The 16,938-nt window shown below is 34.8% G+C and overlaps 1 pseudogene; it reads left to right on the top strand.

The window, feature by feature from the left end:
- Window positions 1-3: 3 nt before the first annotated feature.
- On the top strand, window positions 4-7,362 carry LOC111386358 (annotated as a pseudogene).
- The last annotated feature ends 9,576 nt before the right edge of the window (window positions 7,363-16,938 follow it).

The raw sequence follows: 16,938 nt of genomic DNA, 5'->3' as shown, positions 1-16,938 counted from the left end.
ACTATGGGTTTTCATCTATACCTTGCATAAGGGGTCTGTAGGTGGTATGCAAGGGCTAGCAGCTATCGATTCATGAAATGTACAACACATTTTTCTACTCTATTTTTCCTTCGTGATTAGTTTTAATTGGCAGAAATATGGGCAATCCTGAAGAACAGTGAAATGCTGACTTGGGCAGAGAAAGTCAAGTTTGCTATTGGACTCTTGCCAGCAATAATTGGTGGACAATCTTATGTGGATGCTCAAGATGGTATAACCGTTAAAGACTAGATGAGAAAGCAAATATGTAGAGTTGTATTGGTGGACGAGACCTTAATAGGCTCTTCTCTCCTACATCGTTGTTGATATCCTTCAGTAATTATGTACACCATGTGACTGAAGAAGCAAGACCAAGTTATGAACTTTGCTCAGTACATCGTTGGGTGCTATCTACACAGTTCTCATATTGACTATTATTTGGCTTGATAATTCAATCTTCTTTTTAGAACCCAACACAACTGAGTTTTATGGTTGTAACATCTCTAACATGCTATATCTAATCAATACGAAAATTACTGTGTTGTATTTTTTACTTTGGTTCTTCAAATGATCAGTTTACATATCTTTGAATTTGTATAAGAGTACTGTTCACGTGCTCTGGATCTTTTTTTATTTTATTTGACGGTTATTTTCTCTACATAGAATGATCTAATTGAGTAATGTAGAATATACTCATAAAATTATAGTCATTATCTCATGCAAGCTAGGATTAATTTGCCCCCTCCCTTGATATTTGGATTTCTTTTATTCGTTTGATTTTGAAGGTTCCATTTTAATTGCAGGTTTGACAGAAAACTGAAAAACATGTATGATCATCTACTCTTCAGCAGGTCATTTTCATAAACATTTAGTTCTACTAAAGTATATTATTATTTCAATTTTACTTAGATCTAGCATAGTGTGTACACACGACTTTTCATGTTCCACTGATTTTAAACCTACCGATTCTTTTTTTTTTTTAAATAATTTTTACACAAGTGTTGTTTGTGAGTTGCAAATCATTCTGTGTTCAATCTTATTAGATTTATCTCAAATTAATAGCTTTTAGGATAACCACCCTCGATTCTGTAGTTACCTACATATTTTGTACTTATCCAATATCATTTTCTGTGAGAATTTAATGACAAGAACTAATAAACTTATGGTATGTTTAGTAGGGACAAATGTATAGCATTAGACATTATAACGGGAAAAAAAGAAGCTAAAATCATGTTTACAGTCACATGTATAGACGATAATTATCAACCATCCGACAAATTCTTATTTATTTACTAATATTTATGCTCTTTGTGGTATATATTGTAGGCTACAAGAAAACATTTCATCATATCCAAGTTGAATTATTTTCTTCTAGTAGTTTAATACTTATCTGCCTAATTCTGATATTAACCTTTTTTACTTTTTTCCTTTTAATGCAGGAGTTCACTTCTTAGTGTGTATGCTGACATGTCTATAACTTGTAAGGTACCAAGAGCATATTATCGCATTTTTTACGATTTTTATACTAGCTTGATCTTTATTATTACTGTCAACAGGAGGAAAGATAAGCTTGCATTATTTTTGTAATTGCCATAGAAATTCATTCAAGAATATATTTTTGTCATGCCGCGGTTGTGTTATGCAAATGTTTTTAAAAGTGCTTCACACAATTTGAGTGGTTTCTATTTTATATATGATCTCGTGATGGAGAAATATATGTCGTCTTTGTTCCTACTCGGATTTTGTTAAAATTGCTTCACACCTGCAGAAAAATGGATCTCTCGTAGTGACAGAGAAATTATTGATGCCACGATGAAAGAACTTAAATAACTCTTTCCTGATGAAATTTCTTCTGATCAGACCAAAGCAAAAATAATGAAGTACCATGTTGTTAAAACTCCAAGGTTAGATATGAATTGATATTTACGGTAGCAATCTCCTGCTTTAGCCTTTTACTGGTTATGATAAGATCTTTATATTTCATGTAAATATGGTCATACACTAGCTGATGATGACTGACGGCATTCAACTCTCTACATGAAAACTTTTTCTGTTAGGAAATTCAATAATATCCCAACATTCATGGGACCAATATATGATGTATTAATTGTAGGATTATTACATTCCTGTTATACTTTGATTGCCTAGAATAGATCAGCACAATTATGGGAAAATACTTGTATAAATATATATCTTCTGATTCAATGAAAAATAATTCTTCTTCTTTTCATGTTATCAGAGCAGGGAACGATACCCTAGCTTTCTTCCTTCTTTATTTATTTTTTAATCCCTGAACATGGCAAATGAGCAGCCTTTGAATGAAGGCTGGCAAGATATCGTAAATTCCTATTCAATCCACCACTCCAATCATCCTGGAATGGTTCTTGTTTCCAAACCCCTCAATGGGGATAATTATTCAACCTGGAAGAGAGCCATGGTCATCTCTTTGAACACCAAATCCAAGTTAGGTTTTGTAGATGGAACAACTAAAGTGTCATCAGCCATAGCCAATCCAGCACAGTATGCATCGTGGAAAAGATGCGACGAATGGTGCTATCATGGATTCTTAATTTCCTCGCACCAGATATTGCAGAGAGTGTTATTTTTTCAAATACTGCCCAGGAGGTATGGAAAGATCTTCAAGGTCATTTTTCTCAAATCAATGCTTCTCATATTTTTCAGATTGAGAGGGATATTGCTTGTCTTTCTCAAGACCAGATGACTGTTGCTGCCTACTACACAAAGCTTAAAAATTTGTGGGATGAACTAGGCTCATATAATGACACTATTTGCTCTTGTGGTGCAGACAGTAAGAGACGCAGATTGATGCAATTTCTTATGGGACTCAATGAGTCTTAAGTGCTATTCGAGGACAGATTCTTTTGATGAATCCATTACCTAATGTTGCCCAAGCTTACTCTTCCATTACACAGGAAGAGAAATAGCGCAACTTAGGTGCTACACTTGAGACAACTGAGGCCTCGGCTATGGTCATTAGAAGGGATGAACCAGTGGCTCTGGCTGTTCGACATAAACAAAGTTCTTCTTGATCCTACTCATCTAATCGTAAATCTTTGCATTGCTCTTACTGCAATCAAGACAATCATGAACGAGAAAAATGTTGGAAGTTGAATAGATATCCACTAGGACACTCAAAACATGTATCAACCAGGTCCAATCATTCTAAGCACAACAGCATCCATCAGTCTTCTGTTAACAGTGTCAAAGATGGTCCAATGATGCAGCAAATTTAATCAATGATGAATGGGCTCCCTGATTTACGAATTCAGCAAATACTATCCATTATGAATGGTAAAGGGACACCACAATCTGTCAATCCTAAAGCAAATACTACTAATACTTCCTCAGGTTTGTCACAATCTCAATCTCAATTGATCATCGATAGTGGTGCAACGGACAACATTACTTCATCTCCAACTTTACTTGTCAATAATATAGAGAATACTTCTTTGCCACCAATTGTTATGCCAAGTGGAGAACAGGCTCCAATCATATCTATTGGAAACTTACCTTTGAATTCATTTTTTTGTTTAAAAAATGTGATTGGTGTGCCATCGTGTAAAGTTGATCTGATGTCTGTAAGTCGAATTACGAGAGACCTCAATTGTTCAGTAACTTTCTTCCCTTACTGGTGTATTTTGCAGGACTTGATGACGAAGACTACGATTGGTTTGGGTAAACAACGAGATGGGCTATATTACTTGGTTGCAATGGCAGCAGAGAAACCAAAACATAAACTACAATCTGCGGCAGCCATTACTATTCATTCATCATGTTCTCCAGTCACCTCTTCCACACATTTATGGCATTGTCAATTGTGGCATTTATCTTTCTCTAGATTAAATTTTATGGCCAAAAATTTGTTAAATTTCCCTTTCCAGTTCAATAATAATTGCAATGTCTGCGCACTTGCAAAACAAACTCGACTTCCTTTTTCTACTAGTTCAATTTCGTCAATTAAACCTTTTGAACTAATCCATTTTGGGGTCCCTAAAGGTTCCCTCTCTCTCTGGTGCTAAATATTTTTTAACTATTGTAGACGACTATTCTTGATTTACATGGGTTTTTTTCATGCATCATAAAAGTGAAACACAACATTTACTTGCTAATTTTTTTCTTTTGTCCAAACGCAATTCAGTACTCTTATAGCCAACATTCGGGTTGACAATGGAGGGGAATTTTTTTCTATGCAGGATTTTTTTCAAACAAAAAGGCAATAATTATTAACATTCTTGCATCTATACCCCTCAACAAAATGGGGTTGTCGAGCGCAAACATAGACATATTCTTGAATCATCACGAGCCCTTCGATTTCAAGCCCATCTTCCTTTACTTTTTTGGGTAGAATGTGTTTCCATTGTTGTCCATATCATTAATCTTTGCCTTCACCAATTCTTTCTCGTCAAAATCCTTTCGAACACCTTTATGGCAAAATTCCTTCTTATTCTCATCTTAAGGTTTTCGGCTGCCTTGCATATGCTACCGATGTGCATGTTTCTCATAAATTTGCTCCTCGTGCCAGAAGATGTATTTTTCTTGGTTATCCAATTGGCCAGAAAGCTTACAAACTTTATGACCTTGATGCTCATCAGGTGTTTAACAGTCATGACATTGTCTTTCATGAGAATATTTTTCCCTATAAGTCTATTTCATCCACTACCAAAAATCAAGCATATGTCATTCCTGTTGTTGTCTCGGATGCTACCTCTACAAATTCCATTTTACATGCTCAACCAACAACACAATCACCACCATCAGCCCCTACTTCAGATCCTATTCCTCCCACTCCTAATAGTCCTCTATCTGCATGAGCCTTGCATTGTTCTCAAAGATCTCATGCTCCTTCAGCGGCTTTGCGTGATTTTGTTTGCAACCAACTGATGTCTCCCAAATCATTGTCGCTTTCGTTATCTGGTCTACCAGAAGGTACATGGTATCCTCTTTGTAATTTTCTCTCTTATCATCGTTACTCACCACAGCATCGCTCTTTTATTGCTACCGCTAGTCAAGATATTGAGCCTACCTCATATGCTGAAGCAGCTTCTCATCCCCACTAGCAAGAAGCAATGCAATCTGAATTGGCTGCTTTGGAAGCCAACACACTTGGTCTCTTACTTTCTTCCGTCTGGCAAGAAGTCTATTAATTGTCGTTGGGTCTATAAGATAAAACGCAACTCAGATGGTACTCTTGAGCGTTACAAAGCTCGTCTGGTTGCCAAAGGTTACACACAACTTGAAAATATCAATTATCATGACACCTTTTTTCCCACTGCTAAAATGATTACTGTCCGTTGTTTATTGGCTTTAGCAGCTTCCCAGAATTGGTCTCTTCACCAACTTGATGTCCATAATGCTTTTCTTCATGGTGATCTCCATGAAGAAATTTAAATGTCTCCACCTCTTGGTTTTCAGCGAAAGAGGGAGAACTTAGTGTGTCACCTCAACAAATCATTATATGGCTTAAAACAAGCCTCTCATCAATGGTTTGCCAAGTTCTCTACATCTATCCATGCTGCTAGATTTGTTCAATCGAAGGCCGATTATTCATTGTTCACATGTCGAAAGGGAAAATCATTTATAGCCTTATTAATATATGTTGATGATATTTTTATTATGGGTAATAATCTCACTGCCATATCTACTCTTAAGCAATTTCTGCATAATCATTTTCGGATTAAAGATTTAGGTGATTTGAAATATTTTCTGGGCATTGAAGTCTCTCATTCAAAGAAAGGTATTTCCATCTCACAAAGAAAATGCACTTTGGAAATTCTATAGGATAGTAGATTTTTGGGAGCTAAACCCGTAGACTTTCCAGTGGAACAAAACATAAAGTTCTCAGATGAAGGTGAGTTGCTTGGAAATCCATCTCAATATAGGCGACTTGTTGGACACCTAATTTATCTGACAATTTCCCGGCCAGATATCACTTACTTAGTACATGTTCTAAGCAGATTCATGCATGCACCATGCAAACCACACATGGAAGTGTGTTGCGTTATTTAAAAAATAAACCAGGACAAGGTTTGTTTTTCCTTTCTCAGAATGATTTGTCTTTACGATCCTTTTGTGATTCGGATTGGGCAAGTTGTCCAACTTCTCATAAATCCACCACGGCTTATTGTGTCTTTTTGGGATCCTCTCTTATCTCCTGGCAAAGAAAGAGACAGCAAATTGTATCTCTATCCTCAGCAGAAGCTGTATACAGAGCCATGGCAAGTACATGTTGTGAATTATCTTGGTTACGCTCATTGCTAAAAGACTTGAGAATGTTACATCAAAAGTCAGCATTATTGTATTACGACAACAAAGCAGTCTTCCACATAGCAGCCAATCCTGTTTTTCATGAAAGAACCAGACATATAGAGATGGATTGTCATTTTATTCTTGACAAAATACAAGATGGTTCGGTGGTAACCAAATATGTTTCTTCTGCTAATCAACTTGCAGATGTTTTTACCAAGCCATTGGAAAAGGAAGCATTCTCAATGATGATACGTAAGTTGGGAGTTCTTAATATTCACTCTCCAACTTGAAGGGAAGTGTTAGGAAAGTCAATAATATCCCAACATTCATGGGACCAATATATGATGTATTAACTGTAGCATTATTACATTCCTCTTATAATTTGATTGCCTAGAATATATTAGCACAATTATGGGAAAATACTTGTATAACTATATATCTTGTGATTCAATGAAAAATAATTCTTCTTCTTTTCATTTTCTCTGTTTTGTTGTTTCATAAGACAGATTTTTTGTTGTATTGGACATCAGTTACAATAATAAATTTTGGTCAGGATGAACGGATACAAGTGGACATAACTAGACAGTACTAAAGAGGAAAAAGAAACTAAACTCTCATTCATTATCTTGTCGAATCTTGTCTACTAAAGCATGCTGAACGTGCACTATGGTAATTTTGTATGGAGGTTTGCATAACATTGGACAATATTCAAGAGTAAAAATAAACTAAAATCTTGCTCATCATACTATCATGTTCAGCACTTCCCATTCATTAAATTCAGACGGAGCTTCTCTCCTCTAGGTCTATCTATAAAACTGCACCTGGTTTTGAACCTTGTCGTCCCTTACAAAGATCTCCTATAAAAGGATTTTATTTAGCTGGTGATTACACAACGCAAAAGTACTTGGCTTCGATGGAAGGTATTGTTCTATTAGGAAAGCTTTGCGCCCAAGCCATTGCATACATTAGTCGATCAAACCTTATATCCAAACTTCAATCTCTTTAAACACTTTGCATGATTACGAGTTATTGGCTGCAAGAGAACCGAAGAAGTTGGCCGAGGCAAGCCTTGTTTAACTTTTTTAAATTGAGATACAAGTTTTTGTTTTTCAATTATATAGAAAAATCTTGAAAAGATGGACGAAAGCCATGAAGACAGTATACTATTTACATACTGCATGAATCAAAGAAATATGGAGTGATAACTTAATAAAGTAGCAAATCTTAGATTAAATTTCAACAAAACTGCAACATATTGACTTGCTGTTCTTGTACAAGATCTTTGATTATTCCCGGAGTATGGAGTACTCAATATAGTGCTCCTTATCACTATTTAATTGATGTGTGTATTAAATAATTGAGATCTAAAACGTCCAGTAAATAGAGGCAAGAGTACTAGAAATTTTCTCCATATTTCTCCCCATCTAGCCCCCATTTGAATTTACTTGAGACCCCCTGAGTAGTTTAGGGTCCCGAGTACTAAAATTGACCTTTTAGTGCAAAAGAAAGCTTATGTATTCTAGCTTTCGAGCCCTAATATCTTTCTAGATTAAGAGGAGTTACTTATTCTTTTGAAACATATGCAATCTGTAAGATGATTCTTTAAAATACTGTTTAGGCGAAAGTGTGACATATTTACCACGAAAATTCTCCTTTGCTTTTGCCTGTAAGTGAAATATCTTTTGATTCTATATATTCAGTCCTTGTTCACCAACCTCGGAAGTCTATAATTATCTAACATTAGCTATCTGGACGGTTGGACCACAAGGAGATGGAGAAACTGCTTCAATTGTTCGAATTTTAAATTTAAATAAGATACAGTTTTGAATGGATAACTAAACTTAAGCATCCTATTCACTCAATTACTGCAAATGTTGATATGACTAATTAAAATAAAAGTAAAAAAGAAAATTATTGATCATTTGAACTAAGAATAATTCGATGACAAAGTTAAAATAAGCTCAATCGGTTACTAACATTAGCATTCTAACAGGGACAAGTCGGGATGTCAATCGGATTTGTCGGCTCAAGTAGCTCGTGGCTTGGCTCGAGCCCGCATGGCTCAAGGCTCGGAAGAACCGAGCCAAGATTCGGGTTGAGCCTCATTTTGGGGTACCGGGCAAAGCCCGAGGCGGCTCGTGTGGCTCACCGAATAGGGCTTACAAGCCTATATATATATATACAAAAAAAAAAAATTTTAAAGGCAGCTGGCATGGCAGCAACCAGTTGCCATGTTTATAGATTAAAAAAAATAAAATAATAATAATTCAGCAAAACACCGAGCCTGCCCAGCTCGGCTCGGAAAGGCCTGAGCCGAAAGCTCAGGTCGAGCTTTTTTTTGACCGAGCTTTTACTCGGCCCGACTCGAGACCAAAAAAAAGGCTTGATCATTTTACTCGAGCAGAGCCCGAGCCTAAAATTTCAATTTGCGAGCCGGCTTGACTCGTTGACATCCCTAAGGACAAGCAATAGAACTCGATATGTTACTAACACTACGAAAAACTCTATTCTTAACACCCCTAATATCGATGTTCAGCCTTTTTACGATTTCCAAGATTTGGGTTTAATGTTTAGTTGTTTAACCACGATGGTGGAGCTGCCTTACTATAGATATTGATATTACCAAAAATTTGCACCCGTAGTTTCCTAAGCTTGAGGACAAAAGAAATACACGAACAAAATCTTCGGTACCTGAAAAAAAGGAGGTGTGACCTCGTCGTCTCTTCAATGCTTAAGTTTAGTGAGAGGAAAAAATATTAGCGTAGGACTTAAATTGAAAGTAAAAAACGTACCAGAATAATGATCCAAAACTTTGTATTTATAGAGGTGGATCGTACACTCCTAGTAAAATTAAGTAGTGCACTCCTACTAGGATAATAATTGAGCATTCTTATCTGATTAAAGAGTTGTGAAGTGATTGGGAGTCTTACATACCTAGGAGTTGTAATTTAATTGGAATCGTGCGTTAAAGTCTTTGGATAAGTATAAAAATCTGAGGATAGAGTCCTATTATGTTAATAACATAAGTTAATTTGTTAATGGATCAAATCACCTCATTGGGGTTATGCACACTACCCAAGGAGCCTCAACTCTACGAAGGAAGTCACATAGGTCAAAATACCTTGAGCTCAATCATCGGGGGTGATCCTTGGGGATACCCAAATTGGGAATATCCCGATAGAAAGAGAGGAAAAAGGATAGTGAGAGACATGAGATATCCAAGGGCTTCAGGCTCGGGCTCACTCATACGAGTCCGAGGATATTCTGGTCTAAGGAGAGAGTGACTTCAAGCTTGATCACACAAACTCGAGGATGTTCTAGCCTTAGTCGAGTGCTTGAGGTTATCATGACCTCGAGCAAGAAGTTGTGGATGATTGGGTCATACAAAAATTGTACACGTCACATACAAAATAAAGAGGAGTGAAAACCTTGTTCCTTCCAAACTTAAAACACTATTGGAGGCTTAAGAAATGTAATTAAAATATTAAATTGACCTAGGAAAAGGAATTTTCGAGGAAAGACTTAGTCCTCCAATTTTTTTTAACTCGATTCAGTCAACATGACACCAAGTTACTTCCTAGTTCATGAATGGCAGCCTCCAACTTTTTGGGCAAATCCTTTTTGTATTCAGTTTGGATTATAATAATTAGGTTTATTTCACAAAGTTTTTATACTTTTTAAATGTATTTAATTATTTTAGTGAAGAATATAATTTGGAAGAAAAGAAAAGGAAATTAAGACATTGATTATATATATGAAAATAAATAAAATATCTTAGTTGCCGATGACCAGTCTTCTGGCGATGACCAACATTGTTCTCTCAAAATCTCTTGCTATACCACGTTGTTTTAAGATGTAACAATGTAATATAGACCCTTTTTTTATAATGTTTCACTTAAATAAATAATCTAAGTACATGTTTGTTAGGCATTACTAGAAAAAATTATACAAGAGAATGAACAAGATATAAACTTGTTTTTCTTCTTAATTCCTTCTATCTAATTTTTATCCCTAATTCTTTATTTGCAATATACGAAATATATTAGCCTCCCCTCATCGGGAAGTGTAGCTTTGGTACGTGGGAAAATATTATACGTAATGAATGACTAAAAAGTTGATTATTCATTTAAACTTTATTTCCAACGAGAACATTTCTATATAAAATTTGTATCATTTATGACCCTCAACCTGTCAAAACTCATTCTTTTAATTAATTTGACGTATAAGCCATAACAAAAGAAAATGAACTTTCAAGAGGAGTGGTGCTTCAAGCTTTTCATCTTCTTCACTCCATCCATTGTACATTACACAGATTATGGTAAATAATGTATGATGTTCATGCATAATTCCAAATTTTTAAGCTTAGCCTAACATGATTGCTGGAGGCCGCAGTTAGTCAACAATCTTACGTTACTAATCAAGAAAACCTTAAAAGAATATTATTATCCAAATACTTATTAAATAGCGGAAATTAAAGCCAACAAGAGTTTTAAACTTTTCAGTTCAAAATTAAGATTTAAAAGTTTTCTTTTCAAAAATCAGATAGTAATTAAAATTTTAAATATTACTAATTATATTACAAATTTAAATATACATATTCATCCTACCTAACCTATACCCAACCACCCCTAAAACCCTAATAATTTTCACTTTCTAATTATATATTTTCTCTCTCTATCCCACATTCTATCCTCTCCATTGCAACTATCGGAAGCCGTTTATGGAGAGCACATTGTCGATGACACTATTGTGATCTGCTACTCCATGATATGGTGATGGTTCCTCTTTATATCGCAATAAGCAAGAAAGCCGTCTCTCTACTGGACTTCATACGACGATAATCACCATTCCTAGGCGCTACCGTGCCCGGGTGGCATTGCTAATGGCGTGGTGATTCGCTGCAGAGTTTGATGGCTTTGGTGGTTTGCAGCCATCGTGATGATGCCATTGCGACTATAGTCATTGGGATCTAGTTTATGGATAATGTCACAGTGCTCTTGGTCAATTAGATCTGGTGATGTGTGGTTGTGGTGGTGATGATTGGATCTGGTGAGGATGTGTGTTTGCGATGCGGTTTGGGTGTACGTTTGTGGTACTGTGGGTACGGTGCGTTGTGTGCGATGGTGATGTCAACGTGGTTGTAGCTCTAGCGTTGTCAATGATGTCGATCGATTGCCATGCGATGTTCAGTGTGGCTCTGGTGGAGGTGTTGTGTGCGGTGTGGTGTGGTGTGGTGGTGATGATTGGTGTAAGTGTTATGCCCTAGGTCCAATCAATCTTGGACATAAATACTTTTGATATATAATTAATGCAATTAATGGCAGATCTACTATTTAATAAACAATTAAATTAAATAATAGAGTCCGTAGATTCAAATTTTCGTAATTTGTTAATCACAAGGAGTTGTGATTGTGAGATACAAATCACATATGACTGAATCTTAAATTGTCCGTGGTCGTAAGTAATAACGAGATACTGATATCGTTATTACGAATAGACCATCACGTGTGACATTTCTTACCTGTGAAGTAAGTAGCTGATCTCACAAGCTAAAGTGTGGTGACACTTAAATGAACATGTGGATGTTTTGTTATAGAACAAAACATTGGAGACCCGTCGAGAGATTCCACATCGATAACTATCTGAGTGTCAGTGGTTAATCTCTAACGTTCGGTAGTGGGATTGGTCCTTTTGACTTGAGGTCGTCATAGTACCTTATATGAGGACGGTCATGCTTTGACGGTGTTGGATGTTACTCTGCCAAGGGCCGCTAATACGCCATCGTTCGGGTATGTCAAGAATCATATGAAAGTTGTGAATGACCAATAGAGGATTCGTCACTTTTAGATAATAAGAGATTATGATTTGCGTTTTATTCAATTAAGTTGATAATCAAATCCTTGGTCAAGGTGTACTTATAAGTCGAAAAAGAGTTTTCGACTTATATTGACTTAATAGTGGAGTGAAAGATATGATCAATAATTGAGATTGACATACTTCCATATCTCGTAATTGATCGGATCATATTGACTAAGGGATTATAGTTTCACGGTAAACGAATGAGTTTGGTTTTACCATATTACGCAACATTTTTCGTTACATGTATTGCCATGACACATTATTAGATGTTAATTTGGGACGGAGAGCGTGATTGGTAATAAATTAAAATGGTGTTTTTTAATTTATCAATTTTGATTAGATCAAAATAATATTTTATGTCGTTAGGTATCGTGATCGGGAACCTGATGGGTCACACACAAAAGAGAATTGGAAGATTGCAATTTGTCAATTAATTAATTTAACAATCGTTGGATAAATTAATTAATTGGGTTGATTATTTATAGGCTCGAATTAATTAATTTGATTAATTAATTCACTGACCAAATTTAATTAAATGGATTAATTAAATATTGGACTAGACCAAGCCAGACCCGTTTGGGCTTATATAAATACATGACTAGGGTTTTCAATCCATATAGTTTTCTCGTAATTTCTTGCTAGCACAAGAGGAGAAAACTCTAGTAGTTGCAATCTGTTCTCTGTGTGGATCACCGTTGGAGGCTGGACAATTGAATAGCTGTGGGTGGCGAATCAAGATTGTTGGAATGAAAAGAATAGCAAACAAGTTTGCAGATATGGAAAAAGTACAATCTTTTCACAATTTCTATCTAAACACAAAGAGATTCCCGATGGGAATCGAAATCTATTTTAATTTTCTGCTGCGAATGTTAAGTAGATTCTCAACAATTGGATCTGGTGAGGATGTGCGTTTGCGGTGTGGTATGTAGTGTAGTGCGATTTGGGTATACGTTTGTGGTGCTGTGGGTATGGTGTTTTGTGTGCGATGGTGATGTCAACATGGTTGTAGCTCTAGCGATGTCAATGATGTCGATCGATTGCTATGTGATGTTGGGTGTGGCTCTGGTGGAGGTGTTGTGTGCAGTGTGGTGGTGGGTGATGGTCGCAATGGTGTTGCTGTTGGGAGATGGTAATGGTGGTTCTAGCGGCAATGGTTGTGGTGGTGGTGGTGGAGGTAGTGGCGAGGTGGTGGTCGCTAGGTGTTAGTGGTAGTCACACATTTTCTAGACAATCGTGATCATTAAATTGGTCAATCCATTATCAACAAACAATACGTGACCAATGAAAAAGATAAATTGTGATAAAAAAAAATGCTTGACCTAAAAAATTGATAATTCGTAACTGTCTAATAAGTAGTGACTTATAATATTTGTGATTAATAAATAAATTGTAACCTATTAATTTTTGATTTGTGATCGATGAATATATTGTGATCTATAAAATTTTTAAATTGTGATCTTATAATAATTTGTGACGTATAAAAATTTTGATTTTTGATCGAAAAATAATATGTGATTAACTAAATAGTTAAGTTGTAATCAAATTGTATAGATCTGTGACCTCAATATATTTAATTAATTAAATATATAATTAATTAATTAAATCATAAATAAATTTTAATAAGTATCTGATTTTTGAAATTTGAAACATCTGTTCTTATTTTTGAAATGAGTGATACTTAACCTCTTAGTTATGAATTTTTCCCAATTAAAAAAAAAAAATTTTTTTCCCAATAAAAAAAAAAAAAAAACCTCCACAAAATTACAACGAAGATTAGGTTTACAGCTGTAGGTATCTCAATATTCTGATGATCAAATGTAGATTCGGATGATGATTGATTAGTCTCAAAGAGTTGGAACAACTAAATCTATTGAGATTGGGTTGTCCCAACAGATTAAAATTAAACGTGATTAAATTAAAAGATACCATAATCCCAATATCCACATGACTGAGTTTTAATCTTATAATCTGGATCTTTTTATGGACTTTAACTGAAGATTGTGTGAATCTACAGTTCTGTCGTTTAATTAATAGGTCTTCTTGATTTTAGGTTCAATGTATGCTAAGCTAAAAAAACAAAATAAAAGATTACGTCTATGACTATCGAGGGTGACTACTTTTGTAGTCTTGTACACACAAATATATGATAGACTTTTGCAAACACACATCGTACAGGGACGAATTCAGGCAGTTTGAACTGTGGGATCAAAAATGAATTTTTTTCGAACAACGTATCATTAACGAAAATAAGATCATATGCTACTACAATAGGATTTGGGTTGGGGCTTTTGGGGCATTGGGTTAGGGAAATTAATTGGGTTGGCTCATTACTTTAATAGAAAATTACGTTTTAAGCAAGGAAAAAGAAAAAAAGAAAATTCAAAAAATTGTGAGGTCATTTTCACATGATCCCATGTAGGTCTGCCGGTGCATACATATAAATAAATAATCACTTTTTGAAGGATTCAAAAATTATTATAATTGGCTTAAATTATAAACAGATAGATATGAGTGATATATAAGTATATTTTGAAAGTATCGAAGGGTTCTTATATATATACAGTAGTAATTTAATTCTAGTTTCTATTCCATCGTGGTATTCAAATTAATGTTCCTATACGTGGCAGTTACAAAAGATCAATTCTTATTTCCGTTTCGAAATATCGTAGGGCAAAATGGAAATGGAAAACTGAAAAGCTACGCATTAGCAAATTTTAATATTTAAAGGACACACAAGTTTGGGTAAAATTAAAACAATTACTTACAAGCTTAAATATAAATAAATAAGTTTTCAATAAATAAATATTCGTTTTACTCATCAAAGTTAAAAATAAGTAGCGAGTGTAAGGTGCTATCTGAAAGGGATTCTTGCCGAATTATAAGCAAAAATTCTTCTGTTGGCCTTATCTTGGTGTGAGACCTAGACCTTCCTGGAAAGGTCATACTCCCCGAAAAAGTCTTGATTCATAAACCGACTATGCTTTCAAATGATTTTTGAAAGGCGGCTGCTGCAACTGTCCCTTTTCTGGCCACTTTTCTTGCAAATGTGGGGTCCATTAACGGTCAAAATTTTTCTAAAAATTTGCCTAGAATCGTTACCAGACAGACCCTAAGACTACTTTCAAAATAAGTATCTATTTTTTCCTAGTTAAGAAAACTAGAAGATAAAAAATTTCTTAAAAATAACTTTACTTTTTAAGAGCATGTTTTGCTAAGCATAAAGGTATTCTTATAACTAAATACGTAAGTTTGAAAGGAAAAAAAATACTTTCCCTTCTTAATAAAATTAAGTTACTTAAAAGTAACTTCTATGTTTTTTAAGTTAAACCGAACGTGCTTAAACATTGTATTCCGGCCGACACCTACTTCTTGTTTCACTTATTTTGCCTTGTCTTCATTAAGCATCTTTCCTCATCTTAAGCCTCATTTAATTATTTTTTATAATCTACTTGCAAACTAATATACAATACAAATACAACACCTCAGACAATAATCCCTTCAATCCCAATTCACTATACTGCCCACGTTCACCCCTCTTTCTTCTACCAAAAAATTGTTGCCATGCTACGTTTTCCCATGCAGATCCCTCAGTTTTCGAACCTGACCACGTTCATTGTTCATTCCCCTTCTTGTTTACCCAGTCAACTTCAATTGTTTAACATATTTAACGATTTTGTTTAAAAAATTAAAATGTTAAAATAATAAATCTTGAACACTTCACATTTAATAGAATTATGGAACTCAAATTTTTTAATCAGAATCATTACACATACATTTTTTTCCCCTTTAAATGACTAATGTAAATCTGGATGGAAATTTGAAATTTAGCCCTCATTCTGTAGAAATAAAAATGGGTAAAACAGTGTTTTTTTTAAAAATGAGTGATTGAAAAATAAAGAAATTTTTTCGATTTACATATAATATTATTTTATGAAATATTGTATAATTGAAAATAAGAGAAAGAAAAATGTAATGAAAATTAATAGGGATCAAACGACGGCATAGTGTGGGGGGAGCTGACCACTCTACCCCCACACTAAATCCATCTCCCTGAATGTCGATACTTTCACACAAAACACTTACATGTTCTAGTTATCAAAACGTGATGTTATATCTTATAAAGTTAATCATATATATCAAGAGCATATCCAAATGCTTGTGTAAGTTTTAAATGAATCAAATTTACTTATTTGAACTTAATGAACTCTACCACTTTCACTCAAAATGTCAATTAACTAGTACTTCACACCCTTATATACTATATATTAGTTATTTATTATTTTTATTCAATGTGAAATTACCATTTACTCTAATATATTCATTTAAAACTCTTTTAAACTTAATTTTCGACTCATCAGTCATCACTTTGTATTACAAAAGGGTATCCAATTTTTTCAGCAAAGACAAAATAAGTACACAATTTTTTAAGGAAAATGCTGAAGTAAATCCGGGGTTCCGTTCTAGGGGCAGAGCCTCTGCCCCCAATTTTGATGGCGGGCCCCCCAAGTGCAGAAGATCAACGGCCAAGGTGTTTCCACCTCGGCCCTAGATTGGAGCCCGGGATTTAAACCCAGGCTCTGTAGCACGATTGATTTTTTAAATGGTACCATGAGACTTGAGTTCAAGACAATTATTTGCTTTAGTGGCATCTAAAATCATATCACCTAAAAAATGAAAAAAGGGTACTCTTTTTTTTTTTTTTTTTCGAACTTAGTTTTCAACATTTTTTATACATGTGATGCGTCTATATATACGGTACCCCATGTGTTGTCTTCCTCAAGGGTGTAGCTCCAT

This window comes from Olea europaea, unplaced genomic scaffold (assembly GCF_002742605.1).
Source record: "Olea europaea var. sylvestris unplaced genomic scaffold, O_europaea_v1 scaffold3524, whole genome shotgun sequence".
In the NCBI taxonomy this organism is placed as follows: domain Eukaryota; kingdom Viridiplantae; phylum Streptophyta; class Magnoliopsida; order Lamiales; family Oleaceae; genus Olea; species Olea europaea.
Note: the sequence above shows the minus strand (reverse complement) of the source record. Positions and strands in the feature narration are given on the sequence as shown.